Consider the following 12,148-nt stretch of genomic DNA (forward strand, 5'->3'; position numbering starts at 1 on the left):
AGTATCTGACACATATCCTCCAAAGACCTTCTCCGGTTGCCTTGCAGTGGTTCAGGTCTCAAAGCAGCCTGGCTGCAGGAGACCTGAACTCTCCCATTGAAACTACACCAGGACTTATGCCTTGTAAGTGTTCCCATTCAATTACCAAGTCTTTAATGAAACATACTGGTTTCTTTAAAGTACCTCCCAGCTGTAGTCTAGTGAGCAGTTCTCATCCACTTTAGCATAAAACCAATGAAAAGCCCCACACCAACTTCATCAGCTTCAAGTGTTTCTGTCTGTTTGTTCTGGAGCACAGTATCCTACTCCTCTGCAAAATGTGAGCAAGTGCTTCTCAGCTTCCTGTTACAGCTGAGAGGCCCTTCAAGAAGATAGTTTCTAGCCCTCCCAATAGTTAAAGTACCTGAGTGGAAAGGAGCAGTTTGTCATAGTGTTTTTACTTCATCCTAATCTGTCTGCACATCTGCAGGCTGAGTACTCCATTCTAGTTCAGACAGATACAGCCACAGACATCAAAAGGAGCCTGGGGAACAGGAGACATATAGGAGCTACAAAGACTGGTATTGAAAACAATTGACAATATAAGCAGGTGAAATTGCAACTTGCTAGAGCAAAGTAGGTGCAGTAGTGGTCCTCAGGACTGTGTCTGTAGGAAACTGTGTACATGTGAATTCTTCCCTCTCTGGTAGGAAATTACTTCACAGGCATTCTTAGTCTAAATATAGATGTCTACATTAATGTTTTTCAAGCAAATCTCCTGGCTTTGGTTCTTTACCTTTCTTTGTATATTCTTGGAGCACCTGAGAATGTTTTGGGAGCACACCAACTGTAACTTGGTATTCAGCCCCAGGGACCTGGTTGGAGCTACTGTAGCATCTGCTTAGGGAGTTTTGTTTAAAAACAAACTACCTTTCCCCATCCTACGCAGTTTCAATTTCAAGTGCTTGGCAGCAGCATTTCTGTTACTCTGCACTGATGCAGCTGTGGCTTCTGTAGTAACTATATGTATTTTGCTTTTCCAGGGAAGGATATTCAGGTAAATTAAGGGACAAGACCAAAGCCAAAAGAATTAGTTATACAAAGTCCTGTCTCTGCAGCTCTCTATATCATCCTTCTAGCTTGGCCATGGTGAACCAATATTTTCTGATGTTGCATAAGAAGGAAAGACAGTTTCTGCAAAGAAGACTTGTTTAGGACTGTGTACACCTGGCTATCAATTTCACAGGCATAGGAGTTGTTCCTTAATATATATATATATATATATATATATATATATATATATATGTGTGTATATATATATATATATATACACCGTCTGCCATTTAAGCCCCTATTGTATGCCTGTGCCCATGCCTATGTCCACCACAAGTGAATCAGTAAGTTTCCTAGGACTCCAAAACTGATACTATTATATTTGCTCAACTGAGCAAGGGTTTCTGTGGCTAGTTACAGGTTGCACTAATGATGAAAATAAGTTTTCTAATTATTTTCTTTTTATTCTTTATTTTTTAGTAGTCTTATTCATATATTTGAAAAATAGAATTAAATCCCTATCTTTCATTATCTTCCAGGATAACTTGGATGTTGAGACTTGTCCATGGCGTAACAACAATTTGTTACTCCACTGATAATACTCGCACAGTCATGTGGGTGTGTAGGTGATAAAAATTGGGCTCCTTAGTACAAAGCTGTCCTGTGGTCATGGAAACTATAGTCCTCTTCTGGTAGGCAGTTATAAGAGCAAGTCTCTTATTCCTTCTCCCACTCTGCTCTCACAAAGCTATATCCATATCAACATTGGCTTGGATGTGTGCCATCAAACAGGTTGTTCCTCTGAAACACTAAAATCAATGTGGGGTTTGTTAATTTTGGGCTTTCTAGGCCCTCACGCTGTCAGTGTTAAAGCAGCCTGAGGAGAACAGATGGGTTGAAGGAGGAAAAAAAGGAGTTCTTGCTGAACTGAGTGAGGAAGGAAAAGAAATTGTGGTGCTCCCAGAAGATGACAAGGAAAACAGGATATACCATAAGCACAAATTAGGAAAAGGCCTAAAAAAACCTACTCCCCACTTTTTCAAGTAGGACTACAGCAATATCTCCAGTGGACTGAGATAGTCACGTTCTTCTTTGAACCTCATTTGTCCAGACCAACATGTGCTATGTTGTACAGGTTACTATCTCAAGGATAAGAACAATTCATACAACTGAATTATTATAGGTATATCTGCTGCAAAGGTTCTGGAAACTTGTTTAATGTATTTCTTTTTAGAAGTTTTTCTATCACTTTACACTTACGAGGTTAAGAGTAAGACTATAGGAAATAAAAGTATGCCCACTTTTCTAAGTAGAGAGAGACACTGAAGGAAGAAAATTTTCAGTGTTGCAGTGTGTTAAGAATAAATGCTTTATGGCAATCTTGTCAATCATCCTGCCCTAGTCTGTATTCCCCTTGGCTCCATTTTGTTCCTTTTCCCCCTCGGTAATGTTGTTGCAGGAACAGTTTCCAATGGTCTTCATGTTTCTTCTTTCTCTTTTCTTCCCATGTGGTCTTCTCCCCTCTTTCCAGTTTTCTACTATCAAATCTTTGCCTGCATCCTTTTCTGTCTGAGACTGGGCACCCAAAAGAATGTAAAGGTCTGATTGAACCAAGCAGGAAGTGGCAAGTAGAAGAAGAGCACCACAGCACCTTGCACTTCCCTTGTCACTCACTTTTTTTTCTACTTGGTTGAGAAAATACATTTTGTGCAATTAACGCATAAGAATGGTTCCTGCACCATGCTTGAAATTGTGTTTCATAGGTCTTGTGTAACAGCTGGTGTAAGTTCATTGACTTTCAAACCATTCTTTCCATCTTTACCTTTTGCAGGTCTTCATTGCCTTTTCCTCTTACTTTGTCGTTTTAGCGTGGTGCTTGTGTTGATTTATCCCTCATTTTTTTGACTGTCCCTGTCTCCAAACTCTATCATAGCTTTCTTTCTCCACTGCTTATAGAAGCAGTGTTTGACTTTGATGCTACTTGGAGGTATCTTAAACTACAGAAAGGTGAAGGGAGTCTTAGTACAGTCATTTTTACAGTTGTTCAGAGCTCTTGTTAATAGAAATAAAAATTTGGTAAGATACTTGTGACTCTTCCAAGTTGACTCTGATACTGGCTGGTACATAGGCCTGTTTGGACAACAGGTTTTGATAGATGCACTGAAGTGCATAGTTTGTTTTTTGTTTTTGTTTTGAGGTGTTGCCATTCAAAATTTTTTCCTGAAGAAGGGCTTAAGCCTGGTGCAACCAGAGCATGGAGTTTGCAGTACACATTAGAGAAACTTTAGAAAAACTTCTAGTTTCTCTGATAAAACACATATTATTTCTTCCACTTCTCCTCACTTCAGACATTGGTAAAACCAGAGCGATCTACCCTGCGTGTGTCCTTCTGGGCAGCAAATGCATAACCAGTGCTTCCAACAAGGTCATGTACTTGGAGTTGTCCTGATTTGCTACCTCCTGGGATACAGAACATCTCACTGAGCAGCAATCAGGAGATTAAATTGTAGGCCATGAAGTTTGCAAAATAACTGCAGTGGGATTTTAGATCCTCCTGTCTGCTGAATGAGTTTGTTCCTCTTTTATTGTGGTCCCCCTGCAGGCTGCAGGATTGCAGGCAGCAAACAGCTGGTGCATAGCACTTACTATGGGATACTTATGGTTTTGCAAGTGTGGTGCTTCATGACATCATCTAACTGGCTGACTGCATGGGAGGTCATCGTTCTTGAATCCTGTCCTAGTAAAATTGCAGAAGGAAATGCAGAAACCCTCATGGATCCTACTTGCTCTACTCTTGCATGTCTGTCTCTCAGAGCTCTGGGGATAAATTGCCACTTCCATGCCAAAGTAATATGGTGAAATTATGGGAAGATGGCACCACATGGAACAGTTTTCTGTTAGATCAGTATGAATTGTGTCTGATCTGCACCAGATTTCTGGGTAAATAAATTGATTTATGCTCCTCTGGCTTGAAAGCCAAGTTCAGCTTTTGTCCTGACACTTCTGGTATCCTTGTCTTAACTGTTTTTTAGGGGAAGGGCCAGTTAACAAACTAAATCTCAGTCCTTAGTTTTACATGCTTTCAGGCTGAAACTTGCTGTGAGGTTGAATTAATCTTATGGCTGAGTTAACTTTGCTTGGTCCAAGAAAATATAACAGATGTTGGAAAGGTAGGGGAATGGAATCTCTGGTGTAAATCTATTGACAATGCAGATCTGTATGTAACCTGTTGATAGGATGATGTTTCTTCCCCACAAACTACTGTTCGTTAGGAATTGATAGGGCTCTAAAGCAAATCTAGACTTTGCTTCATTTTGGTGGCAAGAGAATACTTCATCTTTGCATTTTAACTTGTACCCTCCACTCGTCTCTAGGCAATGGAGTGGAAAGCTAGAAGGGAGGGAGAGGTAAAGCACATCAGTCATTCACTTTTAGAAACAGTAATTTGAGGGTTTTTTCCATGAAACTTCTGCAGTAATTAGTCTGGGAGGTAGCTAGGCAGCCTCTTTGGATTATATGTATCTAGCCTTGCAGGATTTATTCTAAACTTGAAGGATTTTTGCTACGAAGTGTGATGTTTTATTTAGAACACTTCTTTGCAATACATGCTGTCATGCAGTGTGTCTGACAACAGAGCAAGTGGGCCAGAAACATTACACTGCGAACCATGCAGACACATGTGAGCAACCCAGATGAAACTGCTGTTCTCTTGGGTGAACTCATTAGTGGTCAAGAGAAAATTCATGAGAAGACTAAAATTTATGCCTTTTTATAATGTATGAAGGAGGGGGGGCAAAGGAAGTTGCTATACTTTGAAGACTGTTTTCAAGCATGAGAACTCAGTTTTTAGCTGATATGTCATTTACTCTTTGCCCTTCTGGATAAAATATCTTTTCCTCCATATTAAAGTGAGCTTGTCCATCCAAAGGATGGACACACTACAAACAGAGACAAGACTTGGATACTTTAATTCCTGTTGAATTACATTTCAAGAAGTTTATGGTATTCTGGGTTGTGGAGAGCTTCCTCTATTTTTACTTTTGTATTTATTATTAGAAATAGACTTATTATTAGAAATAGAATTATTAGTGCCCAGCAAAGTCTTCACCAGTGACCTGAAGTGACTTCTTATAGTTTTGTCCTTTCTTTACATCTTTCAACATTATAATAGAGAAGAGCTAATAGAAATTGGAAAAGGTAGATTATTGTCACAGTTCTGCATGCAAAGTGCACCTGTATGCATTAACATTTCCTTTGTTGGATTTCTGGGATTTAGTTTGCTTTGAATAGTCAGGTAGGGAATGCCAGCCTTTTTCTTTTAAAGGACAGAGATCTACAATGAAAGGTGGAGATGCTTGTATGATGCTGAGTTCTGGTTTGATGTTACCTTCATCAAACTATGGGGTGTTACTGAGCCAAAACCTTTTGAGGAATTAGAGACTGAATTGAGTAGTGTTAGAGGCAACTTGCCATGTGAGATTTGACAAGTAATTTCTCTTGAACCCAAGTACAGTCCTACATGACTCTCTCTTAAGAGAATTTTAAGACTCTATTGATCCTTCCTTATATTTGTAATGCTTTGAAGAGGCAGTAATGGACTGAAATGCTAAGTTAGAACTACAAAATTAGAGGCTTTGAAAGCACTCTTCTCTACCTTGAGAGAAGCTGGGGGTTTTGTGCCCTCTGACTTCCGAACTCTGCTGTGATTTTAACCTTTTATTCAGAACTCTTTTTCCTTTTATTGCATAATTGTATGATATGTACTTATACTCACAGGACTAAAATTCAGTTAAATTTTACTTCATATCTAGCCTTGCCCTCACTTTTCTAGTAAAATACAGAAATGTAAAATGTCAATGTGTGACAGAGATTAAAAGTGGAAAAAGTCTTATTACCTGTGACAGTGTGACTGAAGTCAAGTCTTGCTTATTAGGGTCATCAATCAAGTGTGACATTTTGTTCCAAGATTTTCCTCTAAGGAATGCTTGACATTGAATACAGCCTCACCCTGGCACATAGAAATGAAAATACCCTTATGCACTGAGATGGGAAACTAAGCTCACAGAAAACAGGCATCCACTTTTGATGTCTAAGGTGAGTCTTGCCAGTGGCTGCATCCATTTGGAGTCAGTCAAAGCCACTTCTGAGCCAACACAAAACTTTTGAACTGTGTGGAGCAGGTGACCAGTTCTTGAGAGCTTTTCTGGCAATAGAGCTGTTTCCCAGGATGTCCTCTGAGTTGGAGAGGTCTGAGCAGTATTGCTGCTAGAACATGCAAAGACCTATAAATTATTATTCTGGGACTGAGATGAAGATACTCTCTTTATTAGTCTGTTTAATACACTTGAAGCGATTTTTATGGCACCTTTGGGTATGAATGTAAGAAGGTATGTGTCTGTTCCGTGGGATAGCTGGATAAACAACACTTGCTTAGAATTAGAATGGCTCACCAAAGTGGGGTCCTAGAGTTGTTGGGGTTTTATTTGTACTTGGGGTTTTTGTGTGTTGTGTGTTTGTCATTGGCATGACTCTGGTAGACTCTCATTCTTGAATTGTAGGACCATAATACAATTTGTTTATGGTCAAATTTCATGGTGGAGGCTTTTGGTGGGAGGGGTGGGGAGAGATGAGAGAGGGAATGATTTTGTTCCATCCTAAAGCTAAGCTTATTTATTGGGAAACATTGCAACACATATTGAGGATTTGGTAGTTCTTAAACTGATAAAGTAGCAGGCATTTGAGCAGCCTGTCAGTTGTATCTCTATAGCACCATTGTGCTATACTATAAAACCATACTAAGAGTATCTGGGTATAACATGGGATATCTGAGATTGCCCCATGAGAGTCAAAGGCTGGAAGGGACCTCAGATTATCTCTGGCCCAACCTCCTGCCCACAGCAGGGTCAGCTGTGAGGTCAGTCTTGTCAGGGTTTCATTTGGCTGGGGCTTGAAACCTCGAAGTGTCTCTGAGCCACCTGTGCCTCTTCCTGACTGTCCTTTTGGGAAAAAATTTTGCCTTGTATCCAGGCTGAACCTCTCCTGTTTAAGTTTTTGCCTGTTGTTTTTCCCCTTGCTGTCCTGCTCTGCTGTAAAGACTCTGTCTCTTGACTTTTCAGTGACATCCCCATAGGCACCTGAGGTGCTGTTATGTCCCTCCAAAGCTGTCCCTGCCTGAAGCTCATCTGCCCCAGCCTCACCCCTGACATGCCAGTGGCCTCTGCTTAACTCTCTTAAATGTGTTGGTGTCTTTTCTGTATTTCCAGGGCCCCAAACTAGGCAGTGTCTAAATATGGCCCAGAGTGCTGAGTAGAGAAAGATAATCTCTTCCCTCAATCTACTTACTGGCTCTGCTTGTGTTCATGCAGCCCAGAGTGCTGTTGTCTGTCTTTGCACCCTGCTGGCTTCCAGCCAGCTTGCTATCCTCCAGGTCCTCAAGGGACATTTCATAATGTGTATCAGCTATTCTTCCCCTTTCCAATTCTGGTTATCTCAGATTGGTGTTTTGAGATACAGAAGCACTAACATTCCCATCAGCAAAAGAAAAAGGAATATATACTAGCAAAACAGTTTTGGTGACCTAAGGCTTAAGCCTATTGTCCCTCAGAAATAAATAAATGTAGGCTTTTGAGGTGGAGGAGGAGTAGATACCAACCCAGGATACCACTGGAAAGAAAAGCAGCAACCTGAAATCAACTGCATGGTGGTGGCATTCAGAAGAACATACTTTAAAATGTGCCTTAAACTGCAGCAACTAAACTTAAAAATAAATTACTTGTTTTGGGGTTTGTTGGTTTTTTTGGGTTTTTTTTTTTTTGGTAATCTAATGATTCACATAAACAAAGTGTTATATCCAGCCTGCTCACATTAATGTTTCTGATTTATTTTTTTTCTTCAGCACACCTATTCTTTCTTTATAATTGGAATATACAGTTAAAAGTGTTTGCAATATACCAGGTTGCAAATACCCATTAGCTTTCAAAACAAATATTGTGAAGGGAACTATCTTGGATTTATGTTCTACTCTGAAAGTATGCTGATTTATATTAAATAACATGACTTTTCCCTACAGCTTTATTGAAGACAAATAAAGCAAACCCTCAGCTTTAGATAAGGAGGTGACGTTTAAGGCTTACTCTTGATTTCTTTAAGCCTTCAGCAACTCTTAACCTTTCAGATTGATGCATGTTTTGCTATACAACTAAAAAGATCTCAGAGTCACAAGAAATTCGTATAGTTGATGTTTATTTAAGGAAAGCTTCATTTACATTTTGAGACAAATCTTGCAATAGTTTTGCTGTTGTATGTGATTATAGTAGTACTGTTTCTCTTCCAAGAAAAGCTGTGGTTAGTTTCAGGAGGGGAAGCTGCTGTCTAGTTGAAATTAAACGGGATCAAACAATTGGCAATGAATGTGTATGTGTGTGTGTTGTTGGAGGGAGTAGGAAGCTGCTTTGTGGAAGTGATGTGGTATGGGGTAAAATCCTGCAAGCTGAGAACACAGGCATGTGGGAAACCCAAAACTTCATCCTCACCCCATCATTCTCAATGTAGAGCCTTAGAATATGAATGAGTCTCTTCATGTCAAAGAGCAAACTTCAAACATTGAGTCTAGAGGCTTTCTGTAGTTGTAGGTTCAAGCTACTTCTAGGGAGTTAATGGAAGATTGCTAACAAAGTCGAATCTATTTGTCTTTAGACTTATATCAGCTGCATGACTTAAATTCAGGAAAAGCTGAAAAACTCACTACACAAGAAGAGAAATATCTTGAGGATTCCTTAGTGAGAAAATGTGCATATAGCATGAAGCTGGGATGTTTTCTAAAGCCATAAAAAACCCCACAGCTACAAGTTCACATGAGTGAAACCATGTAAAAGCACAAACTCAGGCTCTGAGTAGTGGGTGGATACTGTGGCCAACTGGCTGCTCCCCAGCACCTGCTGGCTCTGGGTGTCCTGCTGTCAAGTCTTTAGTATTTTTTATTTCAGTCTCTCCAAATCCATAACTGCTGTCAACTTTTCAACTGAATTGTATAATTGTTGTGCCCTTTCTTTTAACAAACTCATAAACAATTATTAGCAAGATTATCACTCGTAGATGAGAATCTTTTTCTCACATGTCTTTCTTTCCCACAAGTGGACCTTGAAAGCCTTCCTGATCTGCAGACATCCATCTTGCTGAGGAAGGTCTTTCCTAAAGAGGAGAAGGCTGGAAGCCAATTCCTTCTCCCTAAATAAAAATGACTATGTGACTCCTTTGTTGAGGTTGGGTTTTTTCCTAAGCACACCGAATGGCAAATTATTTTTTTGTAAATTCTGAATTGTTGATAAGACATATCATCCTAAGCTATGGCTGTTCTTCCTGTTCATTGAGATGCTATAACAACCTCACTGGAAGTTTCACTTATGAGAAATCTATTACATTTTGAGATAAAAAGAGATTGGCAGAAATAAGGTCTTCTGGCTCTAGAGGTTTATGAATAGTTGAACTTAGCTGTAAATTGTGGTAATAACCTTTTCTAAGAGTTTAAATACTGTTTTATTCACAGAAATTCTTTACTGAGCTCTAGAGGATCACTTATGGAGGTATATGGAAACAGAGAATGCTGCCCTCCAGTCCTACTTGTTGAAAGATGACTGTAAATTGTCACAGAAGATTCAGCTTCTCAGTTTATCCGGGATGTAAATAGCTTAATGCCATCTGTATATGTGTGTTCACAGAGGTGAATTGTTGCAAGAACCACAGAGTATAGTGTTGATTTCTATCCCTGTACTTAGCAGATGACAGCATTTAGAAAAGCTGTCTGCCATACACAAAAATTAAACTTTTTATCTTATGAACCAAGGCAGCAGCATAACTTCGCAATACTTTTTTTTTTGAGCTGCAAGTCTTGCCTCTAGATCTTAAAGCCCTCTTGTTAATTGAGTCAGGTGGGATTTGATTGCTTTGTGCCCCTGTAGAGGAAATTGCTTTTGAGGCCATGGCCTTCCTATGGACCCAGTTATTAGCTGGGCCAGTACTGTAGGGAACTGGCTGTTGAATTGCAGGGTGAACTCCTTCTTGCTTGCTGAAGGGCTTTGATACTGACTTCTATGGCATTGGGTCTTCAGCAGTAAAGTTTCTTCCTGTAGATTTCCCCACACACATTTTAATTAAAAGGGAGACAGCATGGAAAATTTATTCTTGTAATTTCAAGTGTGGGCTTTAAAGAGATTCAAAATAAGCATTTTTAACCACTTGTCATGCTTCTTTTGTTGTTTAGTTTTTCTTTTTTTTTTCCAATCAGTCACTTAGTTTTTCCTTTTTTTTTCCCTTAGTTTTTCCTTTTTTTTTCCTTTCAGTTTAGCTTTCTGCATAGAAGACAAGGGTCTCTCAACGGCTACAGTCATGCTTTAGTTTTTGATGAGCATCGGAAACATTTATAATTTATAATTGACTGGAGCTGGTAACTATTCTTGAAGAGATAGGATGTTGAAGCTCCACTGTGCCGTGTTTGTATGAGCCATTTCTGGAACTGGGGCAAGTGGAATTTCTCTTCACTTTAGAACAGTAATAACAAAGCAGCATAATTTTCAGCAAGGACCTTGGTCAGAATCAAGAAGGAGCTGACCTGAGAGGCTGAGACTAGCATGCACATTTAGAGAGGGTTGATTTGACAGCTCCTGGCACTTCTGGTGTGCCCTTTACACTGATGCCCTTATGGGTCCAATTTTGTGGTAGAGCTTCCTTTGTTCAAGTTGATGTTAAAATGCTAAGACTCAGCTGTGAGAATCTTTCACAAACTATATCTTTTAAACAGCAAATTATTAGACTGGAGAAGGGGAACAGGTTACATCCCCTCCAGTTTTTGCCTATCTCTTGTGCTTGCTGCCATAGAAGACCTATCAAAAGCTGTAGCAGGAAGTGTTTGGAACCTGCCTCTTGTGTTCATTAATGAACCAGAGTTAGCATCTCTCTGCCCTTGCAAGCAGGTGTCACTGCAGCCAGCACCAATTACAGCTGTATTCAGGGGACAGCAACATGATTCAGCCAGTCAAAAACAATATAAATGAAGGAAGCTTTCACAGTTCAGGGATTATGTATTTTTAGCAAGCTGGGTGTGATATAATCCAACAAGAGGGCTGTATTTTTCTGAACTTAAATGCTTGTTCTGTTCCTGTCAACAGGCAATAGCACAGTATAAAACTTGCAAGTTACAAAGAGGAAAGAATATGAGAACATGGCAGGGCAAGTAGACTTTTATCCCATCATTGCTGATAGGTCCTGCAGAAGAAAATAGGTTTGAAGTTCTCTAGATTTCTAAATTTGTGACAAAAGAGATCAGCTTTCTTAAGGCCTTCAGTACTTTTCAACATTCAGTGCTAAGGAAAAATGGGCTCTGACATGATTTCTTAAAAACAGAACTTTCATTCAGGCCTTTGTGTGTGGTTTGTATCAGTACAGAGCTTGAAACCGTGATCTTGTTCCCTTTATGTGTTGAATTAAGTCGTCCCAATAGCAGATCTGTGTAACAGTGTCCCATTTTCTGGAAGCAAGTATAAATGTTTTACTGCCTTTTACAGGACATGAAGTACAGTAATGTGGGAAGTCTGCATCTTTTAATCAAGTATCATTTGTATATGAATACCTAATTTTAGAAACTTAAAGTAAAGAGGTGGTGTCTGAGGGGAGTCTACAGTACACAGGCAGGGTTGTATTTATGAAGTTTCTTCATTAATTCTTCCTTTGCTCCTTTGCTGGAACTATCCAGTAATCATAAAGAACATTAACCATAGGACACAAGATCACAGAACCAATGATCAGCCTGGTCAACTGTATTTTAGGAACTCTGAATTCAAGAAGTGTTTGGGCAACACTCTCAGGCACATGGTGTGACACCTGGGGTGTCCTGCACAGGGCCAGGAGTTGGACCCAATGACCCTTGTTGGTCCCTTCCAACTCAGCATATTTTATTATTCTACAATACATATTATGCAAATTATGGTGAAGAGAGGACTTCAAACAGCAGAGTGAACTGAATGTCTCTTGAAGCTGCTGCTTGGGAGTTGCTGTGAACCAGACAGGTGTTTGAAGAACACAAGAAGTGTTTGAAAATTGCTAGATACTTCTTCAAGCTTTC

Source organism: Cinclus cinclus, chromosome 2 (genome assembly GCF_963662255.1).
Source record: "Cinclus cinclus chromosome 2, bCinCin1.1, whole genome shotgun sequence".
NCBI classification, from domain to species: domain Eukaryota; kingdom Metazoa; phylum Chordata; class Aves; order Passeriformes; family Cinclidae; genus Cinclus; species Cinclus cinclus.